Here is a 16,388-nt window from a genome sequence, read left to right as displayed (position 1 = left end):
GGGAAGTGCCATCTTGTGCATTAAGCCAGGGTATTATATTATGATTTGCATCTGATTTTAAAGGTGAATCAGGACTAAGATTCTGGATTCAGTTTTGAGATCATCCAAATTTTGCAAGCTATCCTCACATATCTTCAGTCTAAACTGGCAGAATCCTTGTGAAATCAATATTTACAAAATTTTGCAATACAAGAAAGAAAGAAAGAAAGAAAGAAAGAAAGAAAGAAGCCTTCAAAAATACCCATCTGGGTTTCTATCCAGTCTGGAACTAGAACTGGAATTTTATGCTGAATCCCCATCAAAATCCACTGTGGTCTTGATCTGAAGTTCCTGTAGGTTTATCTTTGTCTATAGCTAGGTTTGGAAGGATTACATTTATATCAGTAAATGCCATTTTCACCATAGAGACTGTCAACTGACACCCCCCCACACACACATACCCAAAATGGTTCCATCAATAAAAATAGAAATGTACAGATAAGCAATGTAAGAAAAATACTGCTCCTAAGCTTATTGAACTTTGATTTAGGAATATACTGTGTATATTTTGACTTGTGATGGTGACAATTTGAGTTTTAATCATTATAATGTTCTAACTTTTCAAAAAATCAGTCTTCATTAAGTAATTATTCTCTGACCCACCTTGTTGTGTGACACACCACAGTAATTTCCTGCAAGTGTGAAAATATAGACAATATTTTAAATGCTTAAAAATAAACATAGATATACTCTGTCAAGCCTATCAATATAATCTGTATCTATACCATCTACATAGGCCATGCTTTAATATAAATAAATAATTGGCACATGTGTGATTTGCTTCATTGTAAATTAAATGCGAAGTAACATAAGGGATGGATTTTGAAAGGTATTTAGGTGCTTAGGTTGTTTTTTTTTAAACCATCTAGGCCTTTAAAACTCATAGAAAATCCCATTAGGCACCTAAATATGTTTAGCAATTTGATTGTAAATGTTCAAGGATGTGAGACACTAAGGACCAGATTGTTAAAGGTATTTAGTCACCTAACTCACATTGATTTCCATTGGAGCTAGGCATCTAATTATCTCTAGAATTCTGGCTCTAAGGGATTGTGGGATTTTTTTCCAGTACACTATGAACTTTGGTATATCTTCCATTTTCAGACTTTATTTTTCTTTCACCACATATTCGATGACAGTCAATGACCTCCAGGACATTTTGAAAAACATCACTTCCCTGAATACAAGTCTCAGGGCTTCTTTTACCTCTGGGTTCCTCAGTGTGTAGATGAAAGGGTTCAACAGGGATGTGACAATAGTATTCAAGACAGTGACTATTTTGGTCAATTCCAATGAGTTCTGCATGGAAGGGTTGACATGTAGGAAAATGGTCGAACTGTACCAGATAATCATGACTGTGAGATGGGAAGAGCAAGTTGAAAAGGCCCTTCTCCATCCTTTATCTGATGGTATTCTCAGTATAGTGGAGATGATGTAGAAGTAGGATACCAGGGTTATGACACAGGAGCCCAGGATGATGATGAATGAGATGATAAAGGCCACCAGATCAACAAAGTAGGTATCCGCACAGGCAAGTACTGTCCAAGGTGCTAAGTCACAAAAAAAGTGATTGATGACCATAGGGCCACAGAAGGGCAACCTGGTGATCAGAAATGCTGGGACAGAAACAGTTGGAAACCACTCAGCCAAGAGCCAACAGTCAGCTGAGCAGTCAAGGTGCTGTTTATGATGGAGCTGTGGTATAATGGATAGCATACAGCCACATAGCAGTCATAGACCATGACAGCCAAGAGAAAATACTCTGTGCATCCTAGGGAGAAAACAAAATACATCTGTAGGACACAGCTGTTGAAGGAGATGGATTTGCTTTGGGACACAAGGTTGGCAAGTGTCTTTGGGATACAAGCTGTGGTGTACCATACCTCCAGGAAGAAGAGATTGCAGAGAAAGAAGTACAGCGGGATGCAGAGGTGACGTCTGGTTGCCACTAGGACTATGATCGACACATTTCCTGTGACTGTCAAGATGTACATGACAAGGAAGAGCACGAAGAGTGAGATCTGCAAATATTGGGTCCCAGGGAATCCCAGGAGAATAAATTCCTTCACAATGGTGTGATTGCCCTTTTCTAGTGCGGTCAGCTGTTTTCCCTGCCAAAACAAATGAAGACATGAAATTAAAATGATTAAACATAACCATGGCTTTGTGGGAAGCAGATGATTTTGTTGCACAGAAAAAGCAGATAATTAAAGGAGGCAAGAAATAATAGTTTAAGGCTGAAAATATGATATTGCTATTACATTTCTGGAGCCTTCCTGCTCACAGGGTGATTTTTAAGCTTGTCATAAATTTTCCCGTGGAAACTTTTTTTCAGTGGAAAGTAGCTTTTTGACAAAAAATAAACTTTCATGATAGAAATTCCATTTTCAGGTGTTCCTTGAAAAACACAATTTTTAGTTTTTGTCAAAGAAACATATTTTTTCCCATGGTCAGCATCCAAAGCCCAAGATTTATTTTATTTTAATTTATATTGTTGTTTTAAATTGAAAATTTTCAAAAAAAAAGGTGGTTTTGGGATGTGTGTGGGGTTGTATATTTGACAAAAAAACCCAAATATTCAACAGAGAGTAACATTTTTCCTGTAAATTATTCAAGATTCAGGAGCAAAATCATTTTCAAATGGGACCTGTGGGTGTTTGGCATTCAGTAATCTCTGAGAGTCAGTAAGAGGTCAACAAAAAACCACAGTGTTTTCTGAAAATCCCTGCTAAATAGAGTGAGCTTTTCAAAAGTTCTCAATATAGGCCTAATTCTGCTTCCAAGGAAGTCAAGAGGTTTTTTGTCATTGAGCCAAAGGGAGCAGAGGTAAGTTAATAGAGCATTTAGTTCTTTTTGTGCAGGAAGTCTCAGGTTCTAAGCCTGCTGAAGTCCCAAGTTGGAGTGGGGATATTATACAAAGTTGCAGTTCAAAGGACAGTTGCCTAATTTTTGAGCATAAATAACAATTTACATATATAAACCAGCATTCATTTTTGGTGGTTGAAAATAATGAGTCAGTTTCAACCTCCTTTGACAAATTGAGACTGAGGTGTACAAGGTCATGAAATGAGCCAATTACAGTTAAGCTCAGGGCCAGAGAGGACCAAAAAACAGGAAGTAATTTTCCTTAAAAGAAATCACAAAAAATGCATCCCTTTTTAATCAGAATTTTTATATCTCATGAGGAATTTAATCTAAACTGAATTTCAAACATTCTTGACCAGCTGTGCCAAGAGTCTGCAGTTCTTCTCCCCATTTAGTCAGTGGAACATTACTTCTCAACCAGAACTGTGAACAGAACCCAGGAGCCCTGTTTCTCAGCCCCCGACTCTGCTCCAACCACTCTCCTAACTCCCCTCAAGGAGTGGAAATAGAACCCAAGAGTACTGATATAACAGCTATTTTATGTGTCTCTAAAAGAGTTAGGCACAGAATCCAGGTATCCTCACTCTTAGACATCTGTGCTAAACAAACCACAAACCCCACAAATACAGCAAAACTGTGATATGCCGTGTTTCTAAAACACTTTCAGAAAAAAAAATCAGATTCGAGTGCTGGCCAAAAGTTTCTTTCATAGATGGATTAATGCTGAAGTCTCAAATTTGGGACATTCAGAATTAGAAGCCACTTTTGAAAAAGTTGTCCCTAACCTGAAATCTATCAATGACTTTTACAGTGAACGTTCAGAATTTTGTTTGATTGCTTGTATTTGCTATTCTGATTTTTTATTAAAGTTACAATATCAGGTTAATTTATAACTTAAATTTGGTCCCCTCCCCTATTTGGATTTGAATTTGCAAAGGATCCTAAGGGAGTTATGAAATGTAATGGAGTTGGGTGCCTAACTCCCTCAGACACCTTTGAAAATCCCAGCCTTACGTTTTTTTTTGTCAAAGTCTAATTAACACAGGCAATCAACAATTATATTTCCTCCCATTTCAATATAAACCAATGTTTTAGGTACCTAGGTGTTCTGAAAATCCCAGTAGGTGCCTAAATACCTTGACTAATCCAGCCCTAAATCACTTTTGAAAATAGGATTTACAGTTAAAATTTCAAGTTCAGCTAATTGACTAAACAGCCAATGAGACAGAAGCTCCCAAGTCACCTAGATGCTTTAGAAAATTTTACCCTAAGGCTCCCTAGTGTACTTTAATATACTATAGTTTGAATTCTAGGGACTTCAATGGAAGTTAGACACCAAGATGTTTTTGGAAACCCTGCTAGGCACCTGCTTGCCTCTTTAGTACCTTTCTACCTTTGAGGATCTCAGCCCCAGTGCTTAGCTATCCAGTTCCACTGGGTTGTCATTGTGCTCATGAAATCCTGACCTGGACAGAGCATTAACCATCCACATGGATGTGAAAATTACTGAGCAGTATCAGGCATTATCCTGGTAAATACAATGGGAATTTGCTGGGCTAAGGACTGAGTAACATTTAAGTAAGGGGTAAAATAATTGCTAAAATTATGCACCGGATCTTCCTTCCCCTTACAGAGATTTAGGCTGGGATTTTCAAAGGAGACTAAGGGAGTTAGGTGCCCAACTCAAATTTAAATTAATCTATCTATCTATCTATCCATCTATCTATCTATCTATCTATCGACTCATAGAATAGTAGGACTCATGAATACTAGGACTGGAAGGGACCTTGAGAGGTCATCTAGTCCAGTCCCCTGCACTCATGGCAACTAGAAGGTTTGAAAATTCCACTAGGTGCTTAATACTTTAAAAGTCTGGCCCTAGGGCTTGTATATAAGGAAAAGACACAGCATCTTAACTTAAATATGTTTATTTGGTCCACTGCAACTTTGGTGCCTTTGTGGACTCTTAGGTTGAAAACTGGTTATATCAGTTCAGTTTGCACCTGAGAAGTAATATAAATGAGGTTTAAATCAATATAGTAATGTCCACACACAAAGTTGCCTGAGGAGTTTCAGTGAGAGTTCTGTTGGAGGAGCAGGTCTGTGTAGTTTGTAGTTTGTGGATTGTAATGTGTAGTTTGTGGATTGTATTGTGTAGTGTGTGTGTGTGTGTGTGTGTGTGTGTGGAGGCTGCTAGGGGTAGTGTGCTGGGAAAGCAGCGGAGCCCTGATTAGGAGGCGGGGCTTACCTGATTAGGGGTCCTATATAAGGAGCCAGCCAGTCAGGCAGCCGGACAGACAGTTGCAGCAGCACAGGAGCCAGCAACCAGAGCTGTAAACAGGGGAGTTTCAGTGGGAGTTTCCAGGGGGAAGTTGCAGGGGAGACTAAGACAGAGGAACCGACAAGCAAGTCAAGGGATAGGGTGGTGGTCTGGTGCCTGCTGGGGGATTGTGTTGTGTTGACTACCAGGCGTCAGGTGGGAAGGCCATGACTGATACAGAGGTAGCAGTGAAAGACACAATGAGGATGACTGGATGTGGAAGCTGCGGCATGTACATGATCCTGGAGGGGGCGCCTGAGAAGAGCTTTGTCTGCATGAAGTGCCGCCTGATAGAGCTGATGGAAGAGAAGATCCGAGGACTGGAGATGCAGGTGCAAACTCTGGTTGAGTTCAGAAGGGGGTTTGAGCAGACGATGGAGCACAGACACGAGGGGGCTGAAGGGATAAGCTCAGACGTGCAGATGGAAGCAGGACCAAAGAATTCAGAGGAGAGACTGCTGGGGGAGGAAAGTGAACGGTGGAAACATGTGACTAAGAGAACCAGGCAGAGGAAAAGACGGGCCAGTGAAGGAGAAATAGAACTCAGGAACAGGTTTGCAGAGTTGGAAAATGAAGAAGGGGCACAGCAGGTGGTCGCTGAAGGAGAGAGGGCAAGGAAAAAGAGAAGAGCTGATAGTCCTGCAAGAGGAGGGGAGGAGTCAATGGAGGCAACACCAAATATAAGCCCCAGGAGGATTGCAAGGGGGAATAGGAATCAAGAGGACTTGCAGCCGGTGGGTGTGGGAGATAGACCGGAGAAGCGCACTGTCACCGGGAAAAGGCAGGTCTACGTGATTGGAGACTCCTTACTGAGAAAAATAGACAGGCCTGTAACTAGAGCTGATCGGGAGAACAGAAGGGTGTGCTGTCTGCCGGGTGCTAAGATATGGGATGTGGACCTGCAGCTGAAAAGGATACTAGCGGGAGCAGGGAAGAATCCGTTGATTGTCCTTCATGTGGGAGCAAATGATACGGCTAGATACTCTCTGGAATGTATCAAGGGAGACTATGCCAGACTGGGGAAGACGCTTAAGGAAAATCGAGGCTCAGGTGATCTTCAGTGGGATTCTGCCAGTTCCTAGAGAAGGGTGACAAAGGTGTGACAAGATTATGGCAATCAACAGATGGCTCAGGCAGTGGTGCTATAAGGAGGGCTTTGGGATGTACGGCCATTGGGAAGCATTTACGGACAGAAGACTGTTCTCTTGGGATGGACTTCACCTGAGCAAGGAGGGAAATAAACTTCTAGGATGGAGGCTCGCCGACCTGATTAAGAGAGCTTTAAACTAGAAATTTGGGGGAGATGGTTGGGAGAAGTTCGGGAGATCTCCACGGCGGAATTTAACCTTGAGAGGGAAGTAAACAAAGTAAGAGGGGATACAGCCGTGTACAGAAGAATTGGCATAAGGAGGAAGGGTAGTGTAGATAACAGACTAACAGGTGATGTTGGTGGTAGAATGTCCGTGCCTAACAGGGTACAGAATGTGAGTGAAGCCAAACGGCAAAAATTAAGATGTCTGTACACTAATGCGAGGAGCCTAGGGAACAAAATGGAGGAACGAGAGCTACTGGTGCAGGAAGTGAAACCATATATTATAGGGATAACAGAAACATGGTGGAATAGTAGTCATGACTGGAGTACAGGTATTGAAGGCTATGTGCTGTTTAGGAAAGACAGAAATAAAGGCAAAGGTGGTGGAGTAGCATTGTACATCAATGAGGAGGTTAACTGTAAAGAAATAAGAAGTGATGGAATGGATAAGACAGAGTCTGTCTGGGCAAAAATCACACTGGGAAAGAAAGCTACTAAAGCCTCCCCTGAGATAGTGCTTAGGGAGTGCTACAGACCGCCGGGATCTGATTTGGATATGGATAGAGACCTCTTTAATGTTTTTAAGGAAGTAAACACTAATGGGAAATGTGTGATCATGGGAGACTTTAACTTCCCAGATATAGACTGGAGGACAAGTGCTAGCAAGAATAGTAGGGCTCAGATTTTTCTGGATGTGATAGCTGATGGTTTCCTTCACCAAGTAGTTGAAGAACCGACAAGAGGGGATGCCATTTTAGGTTTGGTTTTGGTGAGCAGTGAGGACCTCATAGAAGAAATGTTTGTAGGGGACAACCTTGGTTCGATTGATCATGAGCTAATTCAGTTCAAACTAGATGGAAGGATAAACAAAAATAGATCTGGGACTAAGGTTTTTTATTTCAAAAGGGCTAACTTTAAGGAATTAAGGAAATTACTTAGGGAAATGGATTGGACTGAAGAACTTGTGGATCTAAATGCGGAAGAGGCCTGGAATTACTTTAAGTCGCAGCTGCAGAAACTATCGGAAGCCTGCATCCCAAGAAAGGGGAAAAAAAACCATAGGCAGGAGTTGTAGACCAAGCTGGATGAGCAAGCATCTCAGAGAGGTGATTAAGAAAAAGCTGAAAGCCTACAAGGAGTGGAAGAAGGTGGGATTAGCAAGGAAAGCTACCTTAGTGAGGTCAAGAACATGTAGGGATAAAGTGAGAAAGGCTAAAAGCCAAGTAGAGTGAACCTTGCAAAGGGAATTAAAACCAATAGTAAAAGGTTCTATAGCCATATAAATAAGAAGAAAACAAAGAAAGAAGAAGTGGGACCGCTACACACTGAGGATGGAAAGGAGGTTAAGGATAACCTAGGCATGACAAACGGGAATGAGGATATGGAGGTGGATATTACCACATCTGAGGTAGAAGCCATACTTGAACAGCTTAATGGGACAAAATCGGAGGGCCCAGATAATCTTCATCCGAGAATATTAAAGGAACTGGCACATGAAATTGCAAGCCCGTTAGCTAGAATTTTTAATGAATCGGTAAACTCAGGGGTTGTACTATACGACTGGAGAATTGCTAACGTAGTTCCTATCTTTAAGAAGGGAGAAAGAGTGATCCGAGTAACTATAGGCCTGTTAATTTGACATGTGTAGCATGTAAGGTCTTGGAAAAAATTTTGAAGGAGAAAGTAGTTAAGGACATTGAGGTCAATGGTAATTGGGACAAAGTACAACATGGTTTTACTAAAGGTAGATCATGCCAAACCAACCTGATCTCCTTCTTTGAGAAGGTGACAGACTACTTAGACAAAGGAAATGCGGTAGACCTAATTTACCTCGATTTCAGTAAGGCATTTGACACGGTTCCACATGAGGAATTATTAGTCAAATTGGAAAAGATGGGGATCAATATGAGAATTGAAAGGTGGATAAGGAACTGGTTGAAGGGGACACTCCATCGGGTCATACTGAAGGGTGAAATGTCAGGCTGGAAGGAGGTTACTAGTGGAGTTCCTCAAGGATCGGTTCTGGGACCAATCTTATTTAACCTTTTTATTACTGACCTTGGCACAAAAAGCGGGAATGTGCTAATAAATTTCACGGATGACACAAAGCTGGGGGGTATTGCTAACACAGAGAAGGACCGGGATATCATACAGGAAGATCTGGACGACCTTGTAAACTGGAGTAATAGTAATAGGATGAAATTTAATAGTGAAAAGTGCAAGGTCATGCACTTAGGGATTAATAATAAGAACTTTAGATATAGATTGGGGACGCATCAGTTGGAAGCAACAGAGGAGGAGAAGGCCTTGGGATATTGGTAGATCACAGGATGACTATGAGCCGCCAATGTGATATGGCCGTGAAAAAAGCTAGTGCGGTTTTAGAATGCATCAGGCGAGGTATTTCCAGCAAAGATAAGGAGGTGTTAATACCATTATATAAGGCGCTGGTGAGACCTCACCTGGAATACTGTGTGCAGTTCTGGTCTCCCATGTTTAAGAAGGATGAATTCAAAACTGGAACAGGTTCAGAGATGGGCTACTAGGATGATCCGAGGAATGGAAAACCTGTCATATGAAAGACTCAAAGAGCTTGGCTTGTTTAGTCTAGCCAAAAGAAGGCTGAGGGAGGATATGTTTGTTCTTTATAAATATATCAGAGGGATTAATATTAGGGAGGGAGAGGAATTATTTAAGCTTAGTATCAATGTAGATACAAGAACAAATGGGTATAAACTGGACACTAGGAAGTTTAGACTTGAAATTAGACAAAGGTTTCTAACCACTAGAGGAGTGAAGTTCTGGAATAGCCTTCCAAGGGGAGTAGTGGGGAAAAGACATATCTGGCTTTAAGATTAAGCTTGATAAGTTTATGGAAGGGATGGTATGATGGGATAGCCTAATTTTGGCAATTGGTCTTTGATTATTGCCAGATAAGTATGCCCAGTGGTTGGTGATGGGATGTTGGATGGGATGGGATCTGAGTTACTGCAGAGAATTCTTTTCTGAGTGCTGGCTGGTGAGTCTTGCCCACATGCTCAGGGTTTAGCTGATCACCATATTTGGGGTCGGGAGGGAATTTTCCTCCAAGGCAGATTGGCAGAGGCCCTGGAGGTTTTTCGTCTTCCCCTGCAGCGTGGGGTATGGGTCACTTGCTGGTGGATTCTCTGCAGCTTGAGGTCTTCAAACCACAATTTGAAGACTTCAGTAACTCAGGCATAGGTTAGAGGTTTGTTATAGAAGTGGATGGGTAGGGTTCTGTGGCCTGCTTTGTGCAGGGAGTCGGACTAGATGATCACATTGGTCCCTTCTGACCCTAGAATCTATGAAAAAAAAAAACAACTAAATTGGTATAAAACCATACCTTTCATTAGGTCAGTACAACTTTTTGTATACACTAAACGTAAATTTTTCAGAAGCACCAAAGTATCTTAGAACCAGATTTTCAAATGTTATTAGGTGTATAGTGGGATTTTCAAAGGCCTAGGCACCTAAATCCCATTGAATTCAACTGGAGTTATGTGCTTAATCTGCGTAGGTTCTTCTGAAATTCCCACTCGGTGCCTATCTGCCTATCTTTAGACATCTGACTGTCTTTAGCCTCTGGTGCTTTAAACTTCTGTATCTTAGACCACCTATCAGGTTGCCTAAATTTCGACATAGTTCTATAACTTTGGGTAGCTACTTAGGGCCACATTTTTAAAAGCATTTAGTCACCTAATGGGGTTAACAAAAGTCCATAGGCACTTAACACCCACAGAAATCAATGAGTTTTTGGTTCGTAGGTGCTTCTGAAAATTCCAATAGGCATCTAAATGCCTTTAGAAATCTGACCCTTTGTCTTTTACAAATGGAGAAACCAAGGAACAAAGAACTTTAACAATTTCACAGTGGTCCATCAGCAAGTCAATGGAGACACAGAACCAAGGTCTCCTTACTTCCAGTGCTCTTATTTAACCAAGGACACTGTCCTTACTAAGCCAGGGATTTGGCACATTCTAGAGAAGACAGTGAAATTCTGTTGAGACCAAATCCGAAGAGCATTTCTGAGGAATATAAATTACTCTTATTTCTAAGACCTGTTGAGTTGCCATACATAAACAAAGCAGGTAAGCGGGAAAGACAGCAGGATGATGATGAAATGGTAATGGAATGAGATTCTAATCAATATAGAAATTTATGCAATAAGTAGGAAGATTTTGTGTATGAAACCTTTAAATGTTTGATTTATAGCTGGAGGAAAAAATATGGCACCCTTGCTTGCAGTGCATTTTTTTCTCAGAGTCCAAGAACACTTCATTCTAAGGAGAGAAGATAATGTGTGAAGGTGATCAATTCTGGTTAGTTCTGTCAGCAAAAGCTAATAAGCTAGGTCCACTAGAGAGACAGACAGACAGACAGACAGACAGACCACCCCAGAAATGCACTTTAAACCACTTGTATTAATACGTATTTTTTGTATACTTGGTAATGTGACCTACCGGGCCATATCTGGTTGGAAGGAATAGGTTCCCCACAGTAAGTAAATGGTACATCTGTAACATACTCTCTCTCTCTCTCTCTCTCTCTCTCTCTCTCTCTCTCTCTCTCTCCCCCCCCCCCCCCCCCCCCCCTGGTTTTCACTCATCTTTCTCAACTTTTGAATGTATATGATAGATCTATGGAACTCACTGCTGCTGTAATTTATTGAGTCACATAGATAAGAATGTAAAAATGGTTTGGATATTTCTCTTAGAGGTAGACTTGAGTTTTCATAGCCACAAATGCCACATGGATGCCCATTGGATTCCTGCCACATGGATTCCTCATTCATTTTCATGGGCATTTGTTTGTTTAAGAACCAGATTTTTAAAGCTATTTAGGCACCTAATGAGATTTTTAGAAGCATCTATGCACCTAAAAATCCTTGGTTTCAATGGGTGTTAGACATCTAACTGCTTTGAAAAATCCCATTATGTACCTAAAAGCCTTTAAGAAATTGCCCTATAATCTCTTAGGCAGCTCTTGAAATCTCACCTGTAGCCTGGTCTGGTAGATGGGAAATAAGGAGTTGGAGTACGTTGCAGATCTGTCACTGATTGACAGTGTGAAAGTCATATTAACCGTCTGTGCTCTAGTTTCCCCATCTGTAAATAAATGAGATAACACTACTCACCCATTTTAGTAAAATGGTTTGAGATCTACTGATGAAAAGCATTGCCGAAAACTAGGGATTATACTTAGGGCAGGTCTACACTTATCTCTGAAACGATTGATCCATTAGGGGTCGATTTATCGTGTCTAGTGAAGACACAATAATTCGACCACTGAGCGCTCTCCCGTAGACTCCGGTACTCCACCAGAGCAAGAGGCGCAGGCGGAGTCAAAAGGAGGGTATAAGCAGTTGACTTACCACAGTGAAGGCACCGCAGTAAGTAGATCTAAGTATGTCAGCTCCCCACCCCCCACCAGGGTAGACCAGGCCTTAATAAGCATTGACAATTAAGCACGGTCTGGTACATAATTCTATATGAAATTCTTGTTCTGTTCTCACTTATATGTTAATGTGTCATGAATAGGCTTGGCAGCATTTTATTTTTATTATTTATAAATTCTGATGGGTAATATCAATATTTATTTTTAAGCATTTTTTCCACATTTTATTTATTTCAACGTTCATAGTTGTAAAAAAATATTGGAGGTGGGGGCAGGAGACTGTCAGACAAATGATAGTTGACACTAAGATTCAAAAAGTGAAAGCTCTATAAACCATTAAGACACAAATTGTCAACATCACATGTTAAACTATAGAAAGTAAATATCCTTAATTCAACAGATCATACCTGTTTTTACTATTCATTCACTAATTCGTTTGTTACAAGCCTAATTCAAAAGTCTACATCACTGGATTTTGACTCTAATAAGTTCTTCAGCATTATTTTTTTTTACTTTGCCTATCTGTAAATTTGGGGTATTATTGATGGAAATACATTTTCATCAGTTTGTGTGTGTATGGTGAAATCAACGTTTACCAACATTTACCAATACAAATCTAATCCTTCCAAGCCTAGTTGTGAAGTTTGTTCCTTGGTTGTTAGAATTTGATCCTGGCCAAAATGTAAAATCAGTTTGATGTTAGATACAAAGGGTGAGATTTTCAAAGGATTATCTATAGGAGTTGGGTCACATAACTGCCCTCTTTGCCTCTGAAAATCTTTGCCAAAGACAAAAATCATGATCATGGGCACAGAAGAAGAAAAAGACACATAAATAACCCCAGTGTTCCAAAGCTATGTGTTGGGAAGATTAGCTGAGTTTTTAAATGAGTGAGGGAGGATCTAGGAGAAAAGATTAGGAGTTTACATTTGGCAATGTGCTGGAATTAGAGATTATGATTCTCTGCCGTGGCATATACCAATGTAAAATGTTCATCGTAGAGCCTTTGAGATGAGATACAAAGACAAATCCTGCCTGCTCAAAGCACAGCAGAGATTCCTGAAGGAGAAAATAGCAGAGGACAAGACCGCTTCATTTACCTTAATACTTGAAGAAAGGAAATTTTCAGGGAAACTGGGGATAGCTGTTCTTGTTGTTATTCCTTTAATCCTGGTTCCAATTTTACATTTACACCTTTTATATTTGGGTAAAACTTTCAAAAATGCCTAAGGGGCAGATTTGCAAAGGAATTTACTCACCTAAAGATTCAGATAGGCACCTAAATACCATTAAATATCTGGCTTTTAGGAGCCTAATTTTTATTGAAAATCTACCAGATGTGAGCTCCCAAAAGCCATATTTTCTAAGGTATTTAGATATCTAAAGATGCAGATTGTTTTTTAGTGGGATTTTCAGAAGCACTTCAGCAGATGGAACAGGTTCAGAGATGGGCTACTAGGATGATCCGAGGAATGGAAAACCTGTCATATGAAAGGAGACTCAAAGAGCTTGGCTTGTTTAGTCTAGCCAAAAGAAGGCTTGGGGGGATATGCTTGCTCTTATAAATATATCAGAGGGATTAATATTAGGGAGGGAGAGGAATTATTTAAGTTTAGTACCAATGTAGACACAAGAACAAATGGGTATAAACTGGACACTAGGAAGTTTAGACTTGAAATTAGATGAAGGTTTCTAACCATTAGAGGAGTGAAGTTCTGGAACAGCCTTCCAAAGGGAGTAGTGCAGGCAAAAGACATATCTGGCCTTAAGACTAAGCTTGATAAGTTTATGGAAGGGATGGTATGATGAGATAGCTTAATTTTGGCAATTGATCTTTGATTGTCAGCAGGTAAGTATGCCCAGTGGTTGGTGATGGGATGTTGGATGGGATGGGATCTGAGTTACTGCAGAGAATTCTTTTCTGAGTGCTGGCTGGTGAGTCTTGACCACATGCTCAGGGTTTAGCTGATCGCCATATTTGGGGTCAGGAAGGAATTTTCCTCCTGGGCAGATTGGCAGAGGCCCTGGAAGTTTTTCGCCTTCCTCTGCAGCATGGGGCATGGGTCACTTGCTGGTGGATTCTCTGCAGCTTGAGGTCTTCAAACCACAATTTGAAGACTTCAATAACTCGGACATAGGTTAGGGGTTTGTTATAGAAGTGGATGGGTAGGGTTCTGTGGCCTGCTTTGTGCAGGAGGTCAGACTAGATGATCATATTGGTTCCTTCTGACCCTAAAGTCTATGAGTCTATGAGATGAGGCACCAAAATCCCATTGATTTCAGTGGTAGTTAGGTATCTAACCTGCTTAGGTACTTTTAACATTTCCACAAGGCACCTATGGTGCACCTTCAGGAACTCAAATACTTTTGAAAATCGGTCCTTTAAAATCTGTCTAGAAGTCTCATCAACAGTCCATTGGCATCAATGAATATCTTTTAACTGAATTAAATGGCCTTTAGATTAGGCCCTATGTGGACATTACTTTTAGCAATTCACATTTAGGCCCCCATCCTGAGATCATTACTCAAGTGCTAAATTATATTATTTGGAGTAGTCCAGCTGACTCTAATGGGACTACTTACACTAGGAAAGAAAACCAGTGCATAAAGCGTGTGCAGGGTCAAGAACTTAGTGACATAGGACAAACTTTTGAGTGCAGATCCAAAGTTTAAATTTGTAGCAACTACAGTGCTTTTCAAACTTATTTCCCTTTTTTAAGGGTTCTAAGTTGGTGGGGGGATCCTACATATTGGTAAATGGAAACAATTCAATGTTTTCTATAAAGTTTTCCATTTAAACTTCCATTTGACGAAAAGGAAATGAAAAATGTTATTTAAAAAAATCACTAAGTCAACAATTCTTAACAAAAATTTTCATTTTTGAAAATGGTCATTTTTCAACAAAAAGAAATTACAAGGGAGAAGTTTAATTATGGTGATAAATATGTTTTCACAGAAAGTATTTTTAAAAAATGAACTTTTGATTTAATGGTTACATTTCTGATTTATAAAGGTTTTTATCCCAAATCTGGATGAAAATTAAAGATGTGAAGATTTTTTGTGGAATTAAATGTTCCAAAATAACTAAACTAAGAAATGGTAAAACATCCATTTTGATCCAAACTAGTTTTGGTCAGAACCTGGAACACTCGTTCTATAGTAATTTCCAAAGTTTCATCTTTTTATCATTATTACCCTGAATCATAAAAATAAAAAAAAAATAAACATTTCAGAACTTCTTCCAAACCAAAATTCTGAAATTTAAATTAGAAAAAATAGAGAAGACAGACTGCCTGCCTACCTGGCTTCCTTTAAAAGTGTTAATGGAATCAACACATTCCTATGCAACTGTTCTGTTGGAAAATTTTCAATCAGTTCAAGCTCCAATGTTTCAAAATGAAATATTTCATTTCAAAATATTAATTCAAAATAAAAAAGTGACATTTTGACTGAAAATGACATCAAAATTAATCATTTGAATGTCAATTTAAGTCAAAATCTCAAAAACTAAACTTTTCATTTCTTTCACAGGGTTCCTGAGCTGACGGATGAGAGGAAGAAGTAGATAGGAAATATCTTCATTTTAATAAAACTTTTGACACAGTCTGTATGACATTCATATAAGCAAACTAAGAAATGTGGTCTAGAGGAAATTATTATAAGGTGAGTGCACTATGGGTTGATAGATCATACTCAGAGAGTAGTTATCAATGTTTTGCTGTCAGACTGAGAGGGTATATCCAGTAGGGGTCCCTACAGGGGTCATTCCTAGGTCCAGTACTAGCCAATTATTCCATTAATAATTTGGATAATGGAGTAGAGAGTATGCTGATAAAATTTGCAGATGACACGAAGCTGAGTGTGGTTGCAAGTCCTTTGGAGGACAGCATTAGAATTCAAAACAACCTTGACAAGTTGAAGAATTGATCTGAAATCAACAAGATGAAATTTAATAAAAACAAGTTCAAGGTACTTCAGTTAAGAAGGAAAAATCAAATGTTCAACTAGAAAATGGTGAATAACTCGCTAGGTGGTAGTACTGCTCAAAATAATCTGGGAGTTATAACAGATCTCATATTGAATAGGAGTAAACAATTTGATGCAGTAGCAAAATAAACTAATAACATTTGAGGTATAGAACAGGCGCATCATATGTAATACCCAGGAGGTAATTGTCCCACTCTACTCGGCACTGGTGAGGCCTCAACTGGGGTACTGTGTCAGTTCTGGGCACCGCCTTTAGGAAAGATGTGGACAATTTGGAGAGAGTCCAGAGGAGAGCAACAAAAATGATGAAAGGTTTAGAAAATCTGATCTGTGAGGAAAGGGTAAAAAAAGTGGTAATGTTTAGTCTTGAGAAAAGAAGACAGTGTGGGGATTAGATAACAGTCTTCAACTATATTAAGCATTGTTATAAAAAGGACAGTGATCGATTGT

At 39.7% G+C, this 16,388-nt stretch overlaps 1 pseudogene; it reads right to left on the bottom strand.

Annotated features, from left to right (window-relative positions):
- Positions 1-1,146: 1,146 nt before the first annotated feature.
- LOC127042178 (olfactory receptor 6F1-like) lies at positions 1,147-11,633 on the bottom strand (annotated as a pseudogene).
- Between the last annotated feature and the right edge of the window lie 4,755 nt (positions 11,634-16,388).

Source organism: Gopherus flavomarginatus, unplaced genomic scaffold, assembly GCF_025201925.1.
Source record: "Gopherus flavomarginatus isolate rGopFla2 unplaced genomic scaffold, rGopFla2.mat.asm mat_scaffold_34_arrow_ctg1, whole genome shotgun sequence".
In the NCBI taxonomy this organism is placed as follows: Eukaryota; Metazoa; Chordata; order Testudines; family Testudinidae; genus Gopherus; species Gopherus flavomarginatus.
Note: the sequence above shows the minus strand (reverse complement) of the source record. Positions and strands in the feature narration are given on the sequence as shown.